General features: G+C 40.8%; 1 protein-coding gene across 6 annotated transcripts in view; it reads left to right on the forward strand.

The window, feature by feature from the left end:
• LOC310881383 (uncharacterized protein) overlaps positions 1-22,436 on the forward strand; it is a 289,311-nt gene that overhangs the window by 36,581 nt on the left and 230,294 nt on the right. For all 6 annotated transcript variants that reach the window (XR_014572326.1, XR_014572327.1, XR_014572328.1 and 3 more), the window contains exon 7: positions 2,298-2,358. The gene's annotated coding sequence lies outside the window, so the exon portion shown is untranslated. The remainder of the gene's footprint in view (positions 1-2,297; positions 2,359-22,436) is intronic.

Here is a 22,436-nt window from a genome sequence, read left to right on the forward strand (position 1 = left end):
TGGAAGTCTTTGACTCCATACAGCTTCCTGTGTGGCTGTCCAAATTCAGCGCCTTGTGTGGCCTGTTGTCCCAGGCTTGGGCTGGTGAAAGGGGGTTTTATCTCAGATGCTGTCTCACCCCGGTTCTGAAAAGTTATTCTGCTGCAGTTGTAGGAAAACTCTTGGTTTCCTTGTATTTCTCTACTCTGGTAAAGAAGATACCCCATTTAACTGACTTTTCCAGGCAACAGGAACATATTAGAAAGCATTCACTGCGAGAGCTCCCAACAGCCCTAGGTAGTTTTTTTCTTTGAATTCCTTAGCTCTAGGGATTAACAGAAGATGTGAGGGTGCATTAGAAGAAGCTTTCCCTTTCCTCTTTGTTATTTTCATTGTTTGAGCAACTGTTGCTGGTTGCTGTCTATGCCAGGATACGAGTCTAGGCAGACGTTCAGTCTGAAATGGTAGGCCTGTCATAATCAACTCCATCTGAAGTGTATTGTTCCCTTACTTGTTTGGTTAGTCTTAAAACAAAAAGAAACACCCCAAACACCTTCAGCATATGGCCAGGAGGCTGGGGTAGCTGTGGGTGTCCTGCACTTGCTTCTTGAAGTAGTGCAGGAGTACAGCAGAGAATGTTCTCAGCATCCAAAAACCTTAACAATGGATCGTTGTTTTGCTGATAAGCAATGATGGGGAGGGGCTGTCAACAGTTATCCCAAAATATGTGAGCGTTTTTTTTAGGAGATGGGGGGAAATACAGGGTTAAGCCCTGTCCCAGCTGACATGGATTATTAATACAGGCTTTGCGTTTACTTTTGAAGACTGATACTTTTTCAGTGGAATAATAATTGGTCAGCATGACCACCCCTGAAAGTGTGGTTACAGAAAGCCTGAAGCTATAAATTTCTTAAACTGTTCAAACTCAGTTGACAACAGTATGTTAGCCTGTGGCTTCTGTGCTAATTAGGTCATGTCAGCAGTGTAAGCAAGTATAATTTCAGAGTGTATATGTTAATTGCCAACTGAGGATATTGCTGTTTGGGTGTAATAAAGTGTTCACTACGGGAGGGAAGAAGCAGCACACTAGGTTGGTTGCAGCCAGGGTTTGTCTGGAGTTGTGTGAATAGTTAAGGATTTTTAAAGTAGGTTAATTAGGCTATTTAGGTGTTTTTCAGCATTAAGCATTGATTTTTGTATGGCTTATTTTGTGGCAATAGTTTTTTTTTTCCTCCCCTTTGTCTTCGTTAGAGATTCAGTCTTTTAAGGTTGGCATGCACAAAGTAGAAGAACTTGCAAGGCTTTCTTCTGGGATCTGTAAAAATGCATATGTTAAGAGCTCAGGTGCTTTTTGGAGCAGCAGTGTGACAGACTTTTATGCATGCGAAGCAATCTTTAAGAATAGCTGATTAGAGTAAGCAATATCAATATAAGATTCATCATTTATACTGTGAACAGTACCTAAGTCCTCAGTGACTTTTTCAGATTTTGCTTGCTGTTCCCAAGAGTGGACGTGCTCACTTACCACAGTCCCAGAGTGACAGAAAAGGCAAGCAGGTTTCCCCCTGTGCATCCTGAAACTATCCAGAGACTGCAGGCTGAGAGCTGTGCTGAGATGATGAGGTTCATTGCCACGCTCAGTAATGGACTTGTTAGCCTGACAGCGTCTGCTGTGCTGCTTCAGAGACTGAAGCCATTTGAAGGATGCTCTGAGTGGAGGATTGAGTAACCTGGACAGAAAGGTTGGACGTGGTACTTAAGGACATGGTTTAGTGGGTGATAATGGTGGTAGGCGGATGGTTAGACCAGATGATCTTGGAGGTCTTTTCCAACTTTAATGATTCTGTGATGTTTTAAAAATGAACAAGCACACACAGAACAAAAAACTTAATTCAATTTTTGTATTGGCTTGGAGTTGTTCGTGAAAGATAGGATATTTTAAGACTTAAACATCAAGCTTGATATGTATGCACAGCGTGTTACAGAACTTGGCCTTGCACCTGAACGCTGTTCATTTAACCATCCTCACGTTCAGCCTGTCCCCGTGTCGGCCTCAGGGTGAGAGGAACTTGCCCAAGGCAGCACAGCTGCATGGAGGAAGTGGCTTGTAAGTGGTGCCATGGGCTTTGTGGTATCAAAGCGTTGTGCTCATTTCTGCAGGGTTAAGCTTTACTTAGTTATTTCCTATGGGAGATTTATAGAGAACCTTGCTAGGCTTTGGGGGATATGGGTAGTAATTTCTGGTTTTACTTATGACAAGCAACTTTTGATTCTTCCTAACCCTGCTTGTGTTTTTTTCTTTTTTTTTTTTTTTTTAGACAACATAGGTTGCAGGAGAATTGCTGAAGTTACTGAGTGACACATTTGAGCACTGGAATGGTAAGTTGTCATTTATAAGCAGCAGAGAATGGCTTTGTGCATGACTGCTATGTGCATGCCGTACACGTGTCACATGCATCACCTTACACGTGCTCTAATAACACTGGGAACATTATGGGGTGGCAAGTTTTTGATGTTTATGTTATCAACTGTCAAACAGGGAATAGAATGCTCTAAAAAGCTGGCATGCTGATGATGATCTGATGATGATTGCTCAAGTCCTGTGCTATAGGAGTATTTTCTGTGGCTTCTGATGTGACATTTTTTTTCAGATCCTTGGTTGAAAAGTTAGCCCCTGGGGTCTTATTTATGGGAAACACAGATGCTTCCAAAGACCAGTCTTGTGAAGGGACTGTCATTTCAAGGTCCCAAAAGTGGCTCTCTGGTTTGCCTGTTTGTGAGGTAGGGTGCTGAGGGGAGTGATGAGAGAACTGTTTCCTTGGCTGTTGCCAGGATTTGAAGTTCCCAGATAGAAAGTTGACCAAACACATCGTCCTCCCCAGTTCTGTTTATCTTTTTTTATTTTGGAGAAAAATGTTCAGGTGGTAGTGGGCTCTAATTTTTATTTGATAATATGCAAAAGTCAAGTGTTAACAAAGAGCTTGGTTAGTCTTACTTGCTCATGTTTCCCTCTTACAGCCCTTGCAGTGTCACCACTGTATTTATTCTTGAGGGATTCTTGCCTAGATCTGAATTTCTGAAAGCAAGTTTATTCATCTCCCTGTGCTTTTGAAACAATGGCTTAGGGTGGTGAAGAACTGTTAGACTGGGAGCTGGTGCCACTGAAGCATAATGGTAAAGAGATCTGTCTCGCCAGTCTGATCAAGGAAACCAATATTCATGGCAGAACAGATTTCAACAGTGGTATTTCTGTCTGAAGACACAAAGTGCTTGGGGAAGTAATTTAACAGTGAAGTGATCTTACGATAAAGTGTTAGAACAGGACATTAGTAAACAGTAAGAGCTTGACATACAGTAATGTAGAAGAATCATTGATTTGTGGTGCTGTTATGTATGGCTGGTCTAAGGCTATGTCAAAATAGTGTTTTCTGGCAGCAAGAACCACAGAGATTGTCTGTAGTTCATGGTAGCAGTAAAGATATAATGTTCATAGCAGAAAACTATATGGGGCAATAAACAGTTTTTGTTGGGCATTAAATGAGGAAATGAAGTTAAAAGCTTTATGTATGAATATAGCTCTTGCTGGAGGATAAATGGAGGATCTAAATAAATAAACTTCAATGTAACCAAAGTGCTTTTTTGTTTTCAAGTGCGTCTGAAAGTTCAGAGATTCTGATGTCTTGGGCTTTTCATTGAAAATACTTAAGATGGTCTACTTTTAGAGAACAAATAATTGAAGGCAGGTAACTGAGAGAGAGAGATTACATACAGTAAAAGGGATGTGATGCGACTGTACACATTTAGGAACATGTTCTTTTTTTCTGTCTGACTGTAGCACAAAACTTGCAGCTCAGGTCTTGGTAAGCATAGAAGTCTTTTGTCCCTCTCAGCAAAAAAAAATAAAAAAAATCGTGTGTTCTGTGTAGACCTAAGAGATTTTTATTTCCTAGACTAGGTCTCAGACTGGAAATTCTTTTTGATTACATCTGCTTTAACCTTGTATAACATCAGAAATGAGAGTTCTCCATACGTACTGAAGGTTGTAAGTCCATGTGATCTACTGGTGCCTATTGATTGCGAACTAGTATTGCATGCAAATAGTGTCATGACTCAGTTCATGGGTCATAACATCTGTCTAAAGTTAATGTAGATTCTGGTTTGGTTAAATACTTACATAGTGAATTCTGTTTGAATTTTTTGGCTGTAGCACCATTATTTGCCGTGAGGGTGGCTGGCGAGGTGCCAAGAAGTGTTTCTGTCTTCATGAGATTATACAGTCAGTGTCTATAATCTTTAATGTTCCCATGTGGCTGGTTTGCTTTTCCTCTTCGGCCTGAGATTGCAGTCTGAGAGGACTGTGCGTAGTTCAAATCACACTGCAGGTGGATCAGGAACAAGGTTGTGAGTGAGCTACGTGTGGGGTTAAGATTTGGAGAAACCTTGAGATGCAGAGCTCAGCTTTAGTCCTTGCTCCAGGTAAAATTTTATACGCTTTCTTTAACCAAGGGCTGTTACACTTGCCCAGTGACTGGGTTAAAAAGCTAAGGTGAAGAAATGCTTATTCATGTCTTTTGCTTGTCGTTAGCCTCCTGCAGCAAGCTGGTATGCTAGGTAAGAGCAGTATTCATTATATCAGAGTAGCTTTTTGGACCATGTAATGTGTTGAATAATTCTCTTTTTTTTTTTTCCTTGTTTTTCTTTTTCTACTAATAGCTTTTGTTAAAGCACGGGTCAGTTTGGGGATTTCATTGCTTTTTGTCAGTTCAGGTTCATAGAACATGACTTGTAGATTTGGTGAATTCTACATCTAGTATTGGTTATAAAACAACTAATATATGTAAACACAGAGTTGAGTAGACCATTAAGTTTTGAAGAAGGGTAAGTGAAACAGTTGATTTTTACATGTGAGTTACTTTGCTTTGTAAAATAGCTTTCTATTTTCTTCTTGGAAACCAAGGTTTATTTATTTTTATTTATTTTCATATTTTTTATGGTGTCTCAATACCTTTTAAAAAGTTTTAAAACTTAGCTTTCTGGCAGTACAGTTTACATGTAGCTAACTTAGTAATCTTAAAATTTATGAAAAGTTGATAGGTAGTAAATATTTAGTGGCTAATTGTGTGTGTGAGTGGGTTATCCTCTGTGTTGGCGTAGATATTCTGTGTACAATATCTAACGCTTCTCACTTACTGTAAGGGTTTTCTCATCTTTGTTGAGCGATTCTGCTGGTCCTTAAGATCAGTCTTGAAGTTATGCTGTGCCTGTATGGTCTCAAGTCATGTTCATCACAGGCAACACCTGACGTGAGTTCATGATCAGCTAGGTAACTTCCCTAATGCAGCAAGAATCTATTAGCTTTTAAATAACTGTTTTGGGGGAGCATTCTGAGTGCTAGTGGAATTGCTGTCTTCAGGATGCCCCTTCAAGATCTTGGGCTCAGTCCCTTGACGCTCTTTTGACAACTGATGCTACTTACTTTGCTACGTATCTAAGTATGTTCAGTCGGAAGTCAGTAATTGAAGAACTTGCTTCTCTTACCACATTTTCATCTCCTAGGGAGACGACAAGAATAGAGATTTTGGAATATGATTTTGAAACTTTCTGACTTGATATTTTATTATTTTTTTTGACTTCTTCAGGTCTTGAATCTGATGGTTTCATCCCAGAGTGTTTTCATTTTACCTTTTTTTATCCTCTAAAGAAATCGTAGTTTTTCAGTTTCGATAAATGTGGTACACAAAGAATAAGAATCCTGTTTTGCCAACTCTGAAGAACATGTAATTGAAACACAAGCTGCCAAAAGAGGAGGAAGGGTGTACATGAAATCCATGTTCACTCAAAGAGTAATATGCAAACCAGTGTCCGGTGAAGTGAAGAAGGGGCTATTTACGAACTCAGAAGTGGTTCAGAAGCAAAGTGCAGAAAGATCGGGTGGGAAGCATGGGAGTAGATGTTCAGGTAGCATTCTGGTTACAGAAGGGATATACCTTACCTTCTTGTTTCTGTTTCTCTCAGAGAAGTGCTTTCCTGTTTTGACTTTATAGCAGGTGCTGTTTCCTTGCACTGATGTTAATGCAGGATTGGCCATAGAGCAATCCTACGTGTTCACCCTGCTTCCTGATGTTTGCATGTTCACAAATGCCTTTCTTGCTGGCTGTGTTTCACTTCCTGTTCGAGAAGGATGCCCAGAATGCTCTCCAGACTTCTGCTTAAGGAATAAGCAGGTTTAAGGCCTTGCTTTTTTTTTTTCCCCTTTTCTTCTGCTTCTTTGCTTTGCTGACGTACTTTACATACAAAACAATGCCCTGTCTGGACTTCAGGTGTTTCAGCCACTGTCAAATACCACCTCTTCATTTTTTTCCCCCATTTTATTTAATCCAAGTGGGTTCTAGGGTGTCAATAACACCTGCAATTTTCTTTAATCTTTTCTGATGTAATGTTTCTCTTCCCCATGTTGCCAGCTATGCCTGCTTTGTTGCCTTCATCCCTTGTCTGAATTATACACCCTTGTAATTTAATCTCCCAGTCAATGTCTTGCTTTAATCACGCCTCGAGCATGCCAATTACATTACACTTCTCCCTTAGCACATGTGCTTCTAATTCACCGCATTGTCACATAGCAGCTCCACGCATTGCATGGATCATGTTTATGGTTCCTTCCCTGCTGCACAGAGAGGGAAGCAGTGAGGCGTTCTCCATCCGTCCTCGCTCTGTTACCAGTGTGGGATGCTTCCCGGGGAACTGAAGGGGGGCATATGACAAATGTGTTTTTGCTGGTGACCTTTACTGGGGAAAACTCTCTTCCAGTTAGGAGTCAATTATAGGATCATTCATGGTAGCTTGTCTGCGTGCAAATACATCATCTAACATTGAAGATTGCACTTCTTTAGTGCTGACTTCTGCAACTTCTGCAGTTGCTTTCAGTATCCTGTCCTACTGCGTGCACTAGTTGGCTGCCACAAACAGCTGGCCATGCTCTGTGGCTGCAGCTGTGCAGTTGCCTTTCGCTAAAGGGAAGCAGAGTGCAAAAGATGAGCCTGCCTCTGCTGTCCTTGTTTGCAACTCAGTTTGTTCCACGTGGAGCAGGGCTAGCGAATCTGTGTTCTTGAGGATTTGTTTCCATAGTTGGGATCTTTGGTATATGAGTGACCTACGAGCAGTGTGTAGAAAAGGCTGCAGCGTTGAGTTTATCCTACTCAGTCATGAAAGTAATCTTTCTTGTCTATCCCACCATGTGTTCTCATGACTTTTGCAGGACTGCCAGTTTCAGATGAATTTGATGGAGATGTAGTAATGAATGACAAAGGCTGCTGGGTAGGGCACACAGCCTTTGTGGTTGTGTAAGCCTTGTTTCCCTAAGAAAACAAGCCTATAATCAAATGCCTTGCAGTATGGGAGGACATCTGAAAAATATTTGCCAAAGGAATCTACGGTCTCCCTAAGTGTGGCGTTATCCATGTTTCTCAAAACCATTCAAATGCTGTTTCTGTAACCACCAGCCCTGTGTCTGTGGCATACCGGCTCTATTTCGGGGCAGCACTGCTGCACTGGCTGATGTGAGGCTGTTGCGTTCTCCCAGTAGGATTGCCAAGTCCTTGACAGCCTCGGGAATGATACAGGCTCAGTGGAAGTCTCTCTGTTGACTTCCTGAGCTTTAGACAATACCCTTGGAGAGCAAGGGCTAAATGTGCACTGTAGTTCAGTCAGTGTGACTGTTAATGCCTTGAATAACAGCTTCCGTGAGGTCACACCAGGCTCCAGGAGCTAGACATTGAGGAAGGTAATTTGGAAGGGGAGCAGGACCTGATGATGAAGGCCACAAGGCACATGGGATATATACTAGATAGCTGTTTGCTGTATTCTTAATGAGTAATAATATATGTTAATAATGTGCAGTACTCATAGTATGCATTTCTATAGATTACAATATAAATGAATATGTACATGCTAACCTTTTTTCTTTCTGTCATGCTGGTTTCATCTATTTGCCCGTTTACCAACATAAAGTTGCCCGTTACATTGATCAGTTCTCTGGTACCTGCTAGCCTTCAAGAGCTTTGCTCCCTCTTGGCTCAGTTTTGCTGACAGACCAGTTTTAGCGATAGGGTCATTTGGAAGGTAAGACGGAAGTTTCTTCCAAGGGCGTTAGAGGATACATGACTGTTGTGGTCTGCTGCTAAAGTAGATGCAACTGCAACTGGTGAAAATACCACCGCTGTGCTGGGCTTCTGTTTGCCCTGGTGGTCTTCTGGTCCTGGCAATTACCTCAGCTTTTTTCAGAGTTGCAAGGTATTTAGAGTCCTCCTTGAAACACCGTCCCATTAAAGCTGATGGCGGTGGCAGATGGACCTTATAGGAAGTATTTGTTTTGTTACTTAATTAGCACTCTACTCTCCCTTTGTGCTTTAGTGGTTGGTTGCTTTTTTCTGGGGGCTATGTTTGTTAGGCTTGGAAGAATTCCCAGGTGTTATGAGTATAAGAATATGGTTATGAAAATGTGTATTACTAGGTTTTGAGAGTGGATCTCTCTTACTGAACTAATAAATCTTAAGAAACAGCAAACAATACTGACTTGTATGCAGCCAGGTCAGAGTTTGGAAATAAGATTATTGCTGGAACATCTATCTTTTGTGATCATGTCCAGTGTTGAGCTTAGGTAACGACAGGCTTATCTCTGTGTTTGAGAGCCAATGCTGTGTTGCATTTACAGCTTAATACAAATAAGCAGAATTCTTTTGTGTTTCAGCGAGTGTGTGTAATTGCTGGCAGATGCGAGTTGTAGGTCAGTGTTCCCAAATTGCTTGCCATTTCCAGAGCTCCCCTGAAGCCATGCTGCAGCACAAGCCTCTGCAGTTCAGGGACTGGAGGGCGAAGGCTGCTCTGCCCTAATAGGGATGGACAACGGAGGCAAGAGTTCTTCTGCTTAGAGAGGCCAATGCTGTAATACCCCTAATGCCTCACAACGCTGGCAGGCATCCTGGTTTGTTTCTAATGGAAAAAACACACCTTTGACAGTTTCTTCTATGACTCGATCTTCCAGACCTTAGCCTGGTTTACTGTAGATACCATGGTAGCGCCTGTTTAGTAGTTCAGGATTACTGTATAACTTACCGTGTGCTGTTCTGCTGTTCCACAAACCCTTTTCTGCCATGTGATGTTGCCCCTTACTTGAAAATGTGACTGTAAGAAAATCTTATTTTTGTTAAATCTCTGCTCTGCAAATTTGTTTTATTGACTTGAATAAGGACTTTGTACTCCCACTATGTGTTTGATACAAGAGAAGTCTGAGGAAATCTGGGTATTTTCACACAACTGAGAACTAGAATAAGTACTGTAAAAACTTATTCATGAATGTAGTTTTGAGGGTGGAGGCATTCTCATCAGGCTGGGTTCGTGTGAAGCGAACATGAAACTACTGCTAGTTCATTTGTAAGGCAGTTAGTGGGAGTATTCTAAAATAGGATGGTTTCACAAGTGAAATGGGGTTCTGTCACCCAGCTGTAAAATCTAGTTAAATGCTTTGTCTTCAGATGGTTTATTAGTGTCTTGTACTATTGAGAAGACTTGCCAGCTATCTATTATATAGCTAGCATCAAGAAGAGAAATTGGTTTTTATTACTATAGTGTCTGAATGAATGGTTTGAGTGCACAACTGACTGCAGGCTTTTGAAGGAGAACGTGGTGCCTCATCCTCCAACAAGACAGCACTTTGTGCATCAGCATGCCCGTAGATTATTCTTTCATATCTTGCATTTTCAGGGTGGCTGTTATGTTGCTGGTGCCGCAGCTGTTGGAATCCATGATGCTGTTAGGAGTGCATAGCTCATTTCTGCAGCTTCTTCTCTGCTTTGTTTGCAGCTTCACCAGATGTCGTCATGTCAAAGCTGAGCTGAGTCTCATTCCTTTCAAAATTTTCCCCGGGGTCTATAGCTGGAGAGAAATGATCACCATTTAAATTTTTCAGGGCAGTGCCTTGAGCAACAAATGTGCTGGTGCTCTTTAATAAAAACAAGATTAGTTGGATTTATGGCCTAGATTTTCAGGAGAGATGCTAATGGATATGTGTGTCAACCGAGAGGAGATCCATATGTATGGACCTTGTATATCAATATGCAAGCTAGAAAAGTAGTAAAAGCAACATATTTAACATACGTACATATGAGATGAAATACTCTGAGCTTAGAGATAAATTGGATGTAGCTCTTATCAGTATAACAATATATCAGAGTGGCACTGAAAGCTCAGCTTTTCTTTGAGAAATTGCTTGCATTTCTGTCATATTGGCCCACAGTGATGCAAATAACCTGGAGAAACACAGAAGTGTTCTGTAATTTATCATATAAAGTGGAGGATTTGCTTCACTATGAAAACTCATGCCCTTTTTTTCTCCTAAGCATATGCTGCTGAAGCTGAGCCTGTCAATGTCAAGTACATGTCAGAAACAAGTTTTTATGGTTGCATTGCAAACTGCAGGAAATGTTTACATGCTACTAATCACAGTGGCTCTCTCCAGTGGGCACAGCTATACTTAGGCACAATGTGAAATTGGCTGCCATAAATAAAGTTCTTCCTCAGCTGTTTTCATAAGGATGTTGCATACACAGCTTAAAACCTCCGCATTGGTTTAAAAACAGAACAAAAAACCTGCCTGTGATGCTTAGCTCTTGAAAGCAACCTTAAGTGTTTTTTTTTTTAACAGTTGATAGTTGTTTCCCAGCTTTATTACATCACCTCCATTTGTACTGCAAGATTGATGTAGGAAATTCTGTATAAATGCACTCCATCAAGAAGCCATTGTGTCACCTTGGGTTCCTAAAGATGTTCACTGCAATGCAGCGTAATTGGCAAAGCCAACACGGAACAAACCTTCATGATTTATAAGTTACAAACACGAAGTCTTTAGGAAAGTTTGCTAAGTACTTTACAGGTCACCTTTATTTTTTCTGCCACAGATGCCTCGCCTCACAGGTTTCCTTTATGTCATTCTGTCCATATTCTGTTTATTATTGAAGTGAATAAAGTCACTGTATGTTTGGCTGAGTAGAATGTAAAATGTAGTTTTGGGGGGTTTACCTCAAAAGGGGCAAAGCGAAGAAGCACCAAATAAAATATGAACATTCATTGGGAGTGAAAAGTTTTCTGGAAAGAATGCAATTAATCCAGTGTTGAAAAATAATGTTGAAATTTATCAATTGCATCAAAGATAGGAGACGAATTCAGTGTGTATGCTGCAAAAGCGTGTGGAGGAAGCTGGGGACAGCAAGAATGCAGAGCACTGTAATGATGATGCCAGCCAGCTCCCTAGACAGCAGCATATCAAACAGTCTGTCTTGAATTTAGTTCATTTCTAAGTAGCAATCATCAAGCAGATCTGCTCATTTCAGCTGATATGCTGAAATTTAATTCAACTTTATTTTGTAGTTAACTTCTCACAGAAAAAAAATGCATCACCTTCTGACCAGCTGTAGAGTTGATTGAAATACACAAACTACAAACCTGTCCATTTTTAAACTCGTGGAAACTTTTGTGGATGTTGAGACCCTGTGGAAACTTGTGGCTTCCTCTACTTTGTGTCACGCAACTGAGATTTTTGTTGTGAGTAATGACTTCTCTTTCTGATGCCTGATGTAAATAGCTGTGTTGTACTTCTGGCCAAGTTTGTCAAAGACCCCAGACCTACGAAGACAGTCTGAAATTTAGACACATATAAGAAGGTTTAAATACTTCTGTACAGCATTCCTAGAAAAACAGACCTAGCAAAGCCAGCATGAAATTTTAGTCCTAAATATATTATAAGTGAAGCTGGTAGTGCTGCCTATAATTAAGCTTGCCTCACATTTCCCATTATAAGACCCTGTTTTCAGTGGCATATAACTTTGCCAAATTTTAACTGTTTGGGCTGAAACTTTCCATGCTGAATGTCTGCCTCAGATGAATTGTTTGGAAAGCTTCAACAAAAAATGGTTTCACCATTTCTGGGAATGAAATTAAGAGAAAAATATTTTCTTTTGCCCATGCAAACTTAATTCTGGCATTTCCTGAGTTTTGAGCGCTTGGGTCTGTAGCATTGATGTTTTTGTGTATATATATATATTTACATTTCCTTTAGAAAGGGAAAGTTCATAAAATAATGCCTACATGCATTTATTTGGATAACCAAAGAATGTTTAATTTGATGTGAAAACTGTAAATAATTAACTTACATTAGAAACAATCAAATGATACTGATTTATTGTTTGTCTTTGGGCAAATCGATTGAGACCTGATTTCAGCAAGCCTTTCTCTCAGAAGGGACTGGACTGTGGGGAAGCTTTAAAACTGGTTTCTCAATCTTTTTCCTTTTGTTATTTGCATGTGAAATACAGCTAAGGAATGCTCTTGTTGCACGGTTTGCTGTCAGGCTGAGTTAAAGTTTACGGGGCATTTTGATTTGAGTTGTTGGAATACACCCCAATGTCACCCAAATCTATCTAAGTAGCAGGCTTAATGGTTAGCTGGCTCAAGTGGGGTATCTTGCGTTGGGTTCTGTGGCAAGGTTTTGGTACAAATGCACTAGTCCTTGTGTCTCCAGATGCTGAGAACTTCTAGGAGAAAGATTATTTTTCTAGATGCATATTAAATGAAGAGGTAAAGTATCAGCCACCGAGCTTGCACGTACAAGGTGGTTCAGAAGGTGCATTTATATGAAGTTTTGTTCTGCTGGCTCCAAACATCTTGAGCAAGGCTGAACTCTCCTGCTTGGAAGGCAGCTTAGCTGTTGTTTCTGCTTACCGTGCTGGCTGGAGCTGTTTTGCTTGTGCTGCCCCCTGTGAAGTGATACACAGCCAGTGCAACGTGGTTGGATGTTATGTTGTTCCCTGAACGGCTGTTAAATGTCAGAGGAGGATTCTAGACGCTGGAGAAAATACTTGGGGGCTAAAAACATGTTGGTGTTTATGTCCGTGAGCTGACACGAGTGGAGTGAGAAGAGAATGTACTAGGTGGGGGCACAGGACTATATTCTCTTTCCATTAAGACATCACATCTGCAGAGTGATGATGGATGCTACTTCTTTGGTCCTCTTTCTATTCACCTTCCCCTGTGTGTTCAGTGAGCAGTCTCCATGGAGCTGTGAGCACAGTGTGCCCATACCAACACTAAGCGCTACGCAGGACAGCTGGAAACCTTGCTGGAGCCTTTGAGGCCCAGCCACATATTTGTATTTGCTCTTTTTGCATCCCAGCTTTGTCTTCTTCCCTTTTATCTTCATCCCTGTTGGTTACTCCTGACTGTAACTGAGAGCTGGCGTAGTCCTGCACAGAAACGTGTTGATGCTTTCTGTTCATTCCTCGTATTTCCTTTCTGGCAGAACGTAAGGTGAAGCAAGGGAAGGAAGCAATTACAACTCTTCTTTAAATGCAGGTCAATCCCAGGGAGAAGTCCAAGCTGGTATATGCTACCTGAGAGAAATTACATTGATAACTTGTGAAAGAGGGGTGCTGCCTGCAAACACTGCCTGTATCAGAAGCAGACCCACATTTCAGAAATTGCCATGTGATACCTCAAAAGAGTCCCTAAAAACTCTCATCTCATATCCAGGATTTTCAGTTATACAGGTACTGGTGATGAGAACTTCAGGCTATCTTCACATTTCCTGACTTTTACCACAGATGTGTATTCATTGTTTGTTTGTCATTGTTCACCTATCCAAAGTATTTCAGAGAATAGTATCTTCTACTGAAGCAGAGTTTTTAATTGAGACTTGGTTGGATTCCTTCATATTTTCAATCGAGCTTTGTTGGGTTACAGTCTGGAAATGAAAAAAAAATAATTCACAGGAGTATTTTGTATGGTGGCTCCTAAAAACCACATCAAGCTTCTGGGACCCTTTCCATTAGCCTGGACTGGAGGAGAAGAGTCTTTGAAATTCCTACAGTTGAATTCGAAAAGGATACAAAGGGTGACGATGGTGAAGCACAAAAGTGAAACAGCCAGTTTAGTGCTCTGTACCTGGTCATAGCAGGAATGGGGCCCTCCCCACTACCCTGCCTTTGGTGTGGAGTAAGGAGGCTGAGGCTGGCTGTAGGACAGTGCTGGGTGGTTAGTTGTTCAACTTACTGAGCAAATTTGAGCGAAATCTCAGTCAGTTTCACTAACAGTGGGGGAAAACAAAAATAGTTGGGGAATGCAGGTGGAGGTGTGTGTGGTGTCATTCTGCAGAACACAGATGCTCAGGCTCGACTGTGCTGGAAACTGTTCCGATAATGAAAATGTAACTTGCGTCTTTGGGCCCCTGACAGATCAGATGATCTTGTATGTGTGGGAATGGTCACTTTAGTGATAAAGGTAAGCTCTAATTTTTGCTGCATATTTGATGTTAATTACTGGATAGAAATCTTTTTTTATTTTTCTCAAAAAAAGAGTAAGTTTCTGATTGAAGTATTTGTGAAGTAATAAGATGGAGAGTTGCTGGGGAGTCAGACAGGTGTGTAAGTTATATCATTTGTTGTCTTAACGTTATTATTGCCAGGGGTTTTTAGTTGCACTGCCCAGGAAATTCTTCTGAAAAAGATGGTGCCAGCTTGATACATTTTTCTGTGTTACTGGCAAGAGCTGTGACAACAATGAAATCACTTTCTGTCTCTGTGATGCAGGCCCAAGGCAAGACTTTTTGCTTTTCACAGCTTTGTGTGTACTTAACTCTAAGTAGAATTAATTCTAGATGAATGTAGTTTGATCAAAAGAGCGTGCAGCTCTATAAATGACCTTAACTCCCTCTTCAGGCTAGTAACAACTGCACTCAGAGGTGGTGCAATTCTCCCCCTTCCAATGGTGGTCATTTTCCATTTAAAAAAAAAAAAAAAAGACAAAAAAACACTAAACCTTTGCTCCATCCTATCAAGGAAGGAATTACCAGAGGACTATAAACTGCATTCCCACTTCAAAGGCTTTTGAGCTAACTTGGATTAGACTTCTGTCTTGAATGCTCTCCTGTTGAAGGGCTCCATCCAGCAGCTAACAAGCTTGGCCCCGTTATGTCTCTGAACTCGGTCCCTCAAAAATGGGAGTGGTGGTATATACCGAAGGGGAAGTTGTTTGCATAGCATTTCTCTTGAAATGTTGTCTCTGTCTCGCTCTGTTCCTAAACCACGTGTGCATTCTTTCAAATAAAATTTCAATGGATGTGGTATTTTCCCTCACTTCCTCCCCTGAACGGGTGTTGACGTGCTATTAACCAGCTGCGTTGTTCTGCTCCAGAGATAGGTGCCCTCGCAGCGTGGCTCAAGTAGCTCCTGCAAGCAGACAGCTTGTATTAAGCTGTTGGGATCGCTCGAGACCAAGGTTCCAGAGGAATGCTATGTCTGTGTGGCAAACGACCTGGAAAGGTACTTTGTTGCGTATGTGGAATTGCGCTTCCAACACGTATCTATTACAGCCATCAGACCTCGTTGTACAGCTTTTGTTCTCAATTCAACAGAATATTGAGGCAATTCTATACCTTTCCTGATTGAGGTTCAAATATATAACTGAAAATCTGATGTACTGGATAAGAGCCTTAAAAAACTAGGCTTTCTTCAAGAATACTTCTTGGAAAGAGTATGGCAGGAGGGTGAACTTCAGAGTAACTGTGTGGAGCAGTGGTCCCTATATGTTGTAGCCCTTGCTTGCCTTTCCCAGCTGCTCAGTGGGCTTTTCTTTAGTTTGTAGGCTCTTAAGCACAGGAATGATCTTTCACTCTTATTTCTACAGTCATCTAAGTATGTTTGGTCTGGAATACCACAGCAATGTAAATAATATCTATAATCTTGTGATGGGCTTCCAAACGAAGTCCTGCTTCTGTAGTTGAATCTTTCTAGGAGTATTGGTTGCTCACGTTCCTTTTGGGAAACTGGCTTCTGTAAGTTTTATTGGTAGAGGAGTTTGCAATATTCTTTTAAGGCAATTACTTAACTGTAAGTAGTGTTCCTTTAGTACAGTTTAAAGCAAGGCCACATTTTGAGTTTTAGTGCATTTAAGTGCAGTTATCCTCTCGTGAACATAATGCTAAAAATTATGCTAGAAAAAAGGCTCTGCGGAAGTCGAAGATGAGTTCAGGTTGGACATTATACACTGATTTCCCAAGGGGACTCCTTCAGAGTGTGGAGAAGCAATTTCAGCATTCATGTTTCCATTGTGACATAATTACTGAGGATTTTAGTATCTTCGTTCATCTTATAATTTGTTAAGTTGTTTTGGATTATGCTCCCAGAAGGGGGGGGGGGATAAACCTGAATTAGAGTATTTGAGTGTTGGGATCTAAAAAGAAAGTCTGAATCAAGAAATGAGACTATACTACTTCTTTAGCATAAGAAGCAGGCCGGTTACACTCTCTGAAAAACAACTTTGAGGCAGCCGCACTCAGCTCCATGAAGCTGCTAACGCACATTGCCATATTTCTCGTGAGGCTGACAATGTTTGCCAAGCGTTGACCGATGCCGTAATGTAGGCCAAACACTTGACAATATTTATATTATCTGTAAAGTGGCTGACAACATTTAATAACATCTGTGAAGTACTTTGGGATGTTAATGATGTATTCAGCAAGGACCCGAGGAGCTCTGCAGCATTACAGCTAGCTGGCCACACTCGTGCTGTGCACCAAGGGGCACAGCGCGCACACGGACACGTCTTCGGTGCTGATGCAACTCCAACCCCGTGGGGATGTGTCAATGATGGGCTTAGTACAAAATGTCTGTAAAAATGGTGATGTCCATACAGAGCTTCTCTCTAGGTAGGGGATTTTTTTTTTTCAGTAAAGCGGAACAGCTGTTAAATGACACCAAGTCAGGGTCTACTTTCTTTTTGGGCACATTGGCTACCCTTATAATTAAGGTATTGAGCTCATGCTTGGCACCTGCAGAATTAACTGCATTTTTCATACAACCTTGGTTAAATTGCTTAAGCTCTTCATGTCTCACTTCTCTATGTGCATTAGAGACTCCAAAGACCTTCAGAACATAATTTCTATCACCATGTGTGTGTGTAATGCAAAGTGTGACAGTCCTGGCTGAAGTTATGTGCTCTAGAAGCTATCGTTAATACAAGTGTTCAGCCTCCAGCGTGTGCAGTTTCAAGTGGATTCTGGACTGTTCATCTGAGTGAGGCTACTGTGCACTTCTAGCTATGTGTAAATAATTTCTGTGCCTTATGGACCTTGTACAGCAACTTAAGAGCCTTGTGAATGAATGGGAGGTTTTATGTAAACATAGTTATTACAGTGTGTAAGGATACTGATGGTGGCTCTAGTCTCACGGGACCTAGAAGTAGAAGTCATCGCTGCAGGAAGCAGAAAAGGGATTGAGTCAATGATGAGAAGAGCAAAACACGTGTGTATATAGATGTATATACACACGTGCTGTAGCTGTGGCCAGAAATAGTCCTTGTGCGCATTCACAGCTCAATGATACTCGGTGTGGTGTGAAGCCTTCAGAGATCTTCACCTTGCTGGATGTGCTGGGGTAGGGTAGGTTCATAAGGCTTTGGGATATACTGGTATACAGCGGAAGATGCCCAAATGAAACAAGTTTTACTTTAAATATATAGGAATGTCAACTTGTGGAATGGCAGTGTTCTGAAATCTATCACTAATTCTGGACTGCTTTAAAAATGGAGGTATCCTATCAAGATGAATGCAAACTGTGTACGTGTCTGGCAATGGAAATCTGTTTTGAAGCTTTCTGTGGTCTTGAAGTAATCTTTTTTTCATAAGTGGGAAATGCTATTTAATTCTTCATCGTTTCTTTTGTAGTATGTCAAAGTTGTCTTTTCACTATTATTTCTATCTTCAATTCTCCTCGAAAAAGAGCAAAATTGGTGAACAGTAGTTTTCAGGACAACATTGTTTTCCTTTCTTTCTGAGGGCTCTTTGCTTGACTGAAAGCTTCCTAAACTTCATCACAAACACTGGGGCCCGATTGTGTGGTTCAGCTTTTACTAGTCACGTATTCTTATGCCAGTAATTTCTTGGCTACAAATCGTTGCAGTTGCAACTTATTAGATCCTTGAGAAACTGATTGCCTGTACAAGTCGTGTGCTTTTGTCATGCAGGTGATGAAAATTGTGTAAAACACCACCCACCATGCCATCACTCAGTAGCTGAACAGAAGCCCACCTGCCTGCTCACTGAGTAGCAATTCCGTGTAGTAGCAAGACCGCAAGTGTCAGAAAGTACTCTTCATCCTTAATTTCTTTTGCAAGTGAGAAGTAACGCTTTGGGTGTAAAATAAATATGCTGCTTGAAGAATAGCATATTCTTCAAATGCTTCACAACAGTTAATTTGTTGTGGGAGGAGAAGTGAGAACAGATCGTTGTGGTGATAACTCGTACTTGACCATACTAATTCAGTTTTTCCTCAGGCTTGGACTTGGTGTTCCTGCAACTGCCTAGTACTCTAGTTTGTACGGAGGGAAAACGTGTTGATTGTGCCAAGGGCACAAGATCTGTAATTAGACTGAAAAATGCAGCATCTTCCCTCTGTCAAGCTGCTTCAGTTGCACTATCGCAGTTTCTTGGATCCCCATTCAGAGAGCGTTACACGGTCCTGCTCTGACACACCAATTTACTTTACTCCCAAGAACTGCTTTATTGGATTTATAAACAATTTTTCTTAGCTCCATAAAACTAGAGTTTGACTTACACGGTGCTGGTTTTACAGTTTTAAAGCTTGTGCAACATAAAAAATGACATTTTTACCGTGACATCCTCATTATGCATGAGCTGCAATGCCTTACATAGTACAACTGCAAGGTTCCTTTTCAGAGTAATGATCCCCAGCTCGTACCTGTGGAAGAATTAAAGCAAACATTTAGACATTGCTGGGATCCATTACATAATAAGAAAAACTTTCAACTTTGCTGACAGCAGTCTTTTACTTGGCTCTTAAAATTTAGGAGATAAAAAGGTAAGAACTGATCAAACTGGCCTTCTCCTCCTCCTCCCATGAGGGCTCTGTAAAATTCAACAGGTGTGAAATGGCAGGAGCACACTGCAGCCCAGCACTGCTTTTCCTTGCGTGCGTGCGCTCCGAAGGATGCTACCATGCCTCTGGGCTTCTGCGCATTACTAGAAATTTTACCTGCTGCTTCTGTTTTGTAATTATTTATTGTTTCTTCTGGCATAAAGAGAACAGATGAGTTACTTTTTCTTACATAGTCATAGGCATTTCTTCACCTCATACCTTTTTCTTAGAGAAGAAACAAGTTTCGAGGTTGTAACTGCGAGCTGATGGTCAGCCTCTGATCTTCAGCTAAAAGCTGCTCATCAAAAATGCTAGTGCACAGAATTTGCAATGCTGCACACCTGCTGGTGGTAGAAATAAGAGGTGGAAAACCTCACTTTTTGAAGTGTTAAACTAATTTCTAGTTCAACAGTTTCAAAAGCAATCTGGGTATGTGGTCCTCAATAATGCTGTATCAGGTGGTTTAATAAAAGATGCTTATCTCTTACAAACTTTGCATCCATCTTTCCTTAGAAAGCTTCAGCAGTGCTGTTAATATAATGCACCAGGCTTAACTAATTACTCATGTTGTGCCAGATGGGTGCAACCTGGCAGCTGTGTTCCTCAGAGACTATCGTGTTGCAGGGGGGTTGAAACACTGCTTCTAAAAAGGCAGAAAGAGTAGCTGAGATGGATGCGTGCTTCTTGAAGGCACAGTCATCTTTAGAGACTTCTGGGGTTGCTAATGGGACGAATGGGCTCCATGTTTTTTAACCACAGATTTTTTAAAAGAATGCTGGAAATACATTATATTGACTTACACTGCTGATAGAAGGAGATTCTGTCCATTATAAAGAAAGAAGCTTAAACTTCAAAACCTGGTGCTGAGTTTCAGTTGAGATTTATCTTTCCAAATATCAGAGAGTCAAGTAAGAGTGAGAAATCTGCTAGGAAATATTTTTTGGCTCAGTTTCAGATGCCATGTTGTTAACTTAAAGCAGATCTGTAATGTGAAATGATGCAAAAGGTCCTTGCGTTCATGTTTGCTGTATATAGATGCTCTCTAGACAGTTGCAATTGTGGGTCCTGTCAAAGTCCAAGCAAAAGCTTACTCAATGGCATGTTTTCAACCCCAATAATTCATCTTACCCTTCTCAAACAAAGGCAGAGACAAAGGATGAGGCCCTGCACTCCACCCATCTCCCCTTCCGCAGCCTGCAGTACATGTTGCTGAAATGTCTAGCAACAAGGCTGGATGGAGCAGTGCAGACTTCCAGAGCAAATGGGTGTTTTGCATCTGTGTAAAGTTTTGGCTTTCCTTGATTGAAATCCCATCCAGAGGAATGCTATACACACAGAACTCAGCTTTTGGCATCATTGCATATCACTATTCATGATGAAGACTTAAAACTGAAAAGCTTGTGCTCATAGGCCATGGCATTGAGCGAGTTTATCAGCCTACAGGAGCAGGATGAACAATTTTTTCAAGTCCATGGTTCTGCAAAAAAGGGGGGAACTAAGAAAGGAACAGGGACTTACTATCTTTCTTTTATTCTGTTCCTGGGCAGCACAGTAGCGACAAAGCCACAAATAAACACAACAGATCTCCTTAGGAGACTGAGTCATGCTTCTGAGTTATGATCACGATTTCTGGGACAATATACAGTATATATATACACACAATATATACAGTCTGTAAATATACTGCAGAAATCATAGTTTATGCTCTGAGACTTAGAGATTAGCCTTGTTTGAGCTGAGAAATCAACAGTTAATTTCTCCAGCTCCCTGCTTTGGAAAGTCACCTAGTGATCTGTGCAGCACGTTTTGCTGCTGTTCACTTCTGTACGCTCAGGTAATGGAGGATCTACAGAGATTATAAATAATAATTCTCTAGATGCTTCATTAGGAAGAATGCAGTCATGATGGCTGATTCTTTTTTAATCATAAAAACTGACTTCAGTTCTAGCATTGCCAGACAATCTAATTCTGTGCATAATTGTCTCTGCAGTTGGAAAGCTTTTCTTAATTTTTACATCTTCCTTATGATTCTTAGTAGCTTTATGCTATCATTTTGAGAATCCAAAATGTAACTGCAACACTTCTTTGCAAGTCAGCAATTTGTCTTAATGAAGCTGGTTTTCACAGGTATCAGCCAAATTTCTGCCTTTATTGAGGTGATTCTGCTATATTTCTACATTCTGCATACTACTTAAATACCCAGAGTGAAAAGAGAAAGTAGATAATTTCTTTTTTTCATTACATATCTACTAGAAGACTAATACAGCATCTTTTAATCTTTTCTGTTCTAAACAACTTCAAAATTTCCAGGCTTTTTTTGGATATTTTGTTTGAGTACTCAGTTCAGTTGCTCACTTGCGTAGTTGATTTCGTGTTTTCAGAGAAGTTTTGAAAACAGGTTATAGCTTCTATAGGGAGCTGAGATCCCTCTGATGCTACGAACAGTTTGTCTCTCACAGGCTATTCTTTTGTTTATGTATACATATTTTTCTGCACCACAAAGTTGCTATCTGATGCCCAGAGCCCATGATCATAATTCCATCATTTTCTGTATATTTGGTATCAGGTATGAGATATTCCAAGCCTCTGATTTGTGTAATTTGATTATTCTTGACTAAGATTAAATCTTGCGTTTTCCACATTGAATCCCAGATTTTTCCCAAACCACTCGTACAGTTTGTTTTTGTGCATTGGTTTCTGATCCACTCTCCCTTTGTAGCCCTGGCTGGCTTGGTGTTGGCTGTGTGCTTAAGAAACCTATTTCATCATGTGAGTTATTCAGGAAAATACTAAATAAATCGTAGCAAGGGCAGACTGAAGCCGAGCAGTGCAGGAATCAGTGATACCAACTTGGTCAGCACGGTTTTCCACCCGGCTTTGCACATACATCTAGACTAAGAAATGCTCAGAAAGACAGCATCAAAACGTCGCTAAATCAAGTAACTCCTCCTGCTGGTCTCGTTGCCCTGTCTGCCAGTTTTGATAATTTAGGGCCTGGACTGCATCTACTGCTTTTCCCAGTCTACAAAATTTGTCAGTCTGCTCTTGGAGGTAGATTGCTTTGACATGATTTGCTCTTGAGAAACCCATGTTGGCTGTTAGTCATCTGTCTCTTGCTTAGTGTTTGTGTAATGATTTGTTCCAGTGTTTTTCCAAGAACTGAAGTGAAAAGGCGATTGCTGCAATCTCTGAAACTTTCAGATTTTCTCAGAGTATGCAAGGATTAAATGCATCTGCAGCAATTGATTGGTAACACTGGATCTGTTTGTACACATGCACTTTTTTCCCCGATGCTAACAGGAAATTTTATCTCCGTTCTGCTGGGTTGTCCTACTCCGCTGTTTATAATTTCTCAAACTTGTGGCTTGAGTTTTGTTGGCAGTGTAGCCAATTAGCGAAAGCATGTTCCAGATGACAGAATCTACAGGAAAATGCTGGGACTAAAAGCAGGGATTTAATGTTTAATAGGAAGTGTACAAT

The sequence above is a fragment of the Anser anser genome (genome assembly GCF_964211835.1).
Source record: "Anser anser genome assembly, chromosome: 14".
NCBI classification, from domain to species: Eukaryota; Metazoa; Chordata; class Aves; order Anseriformes; family Anatidae; genus Anser; species Anser anser.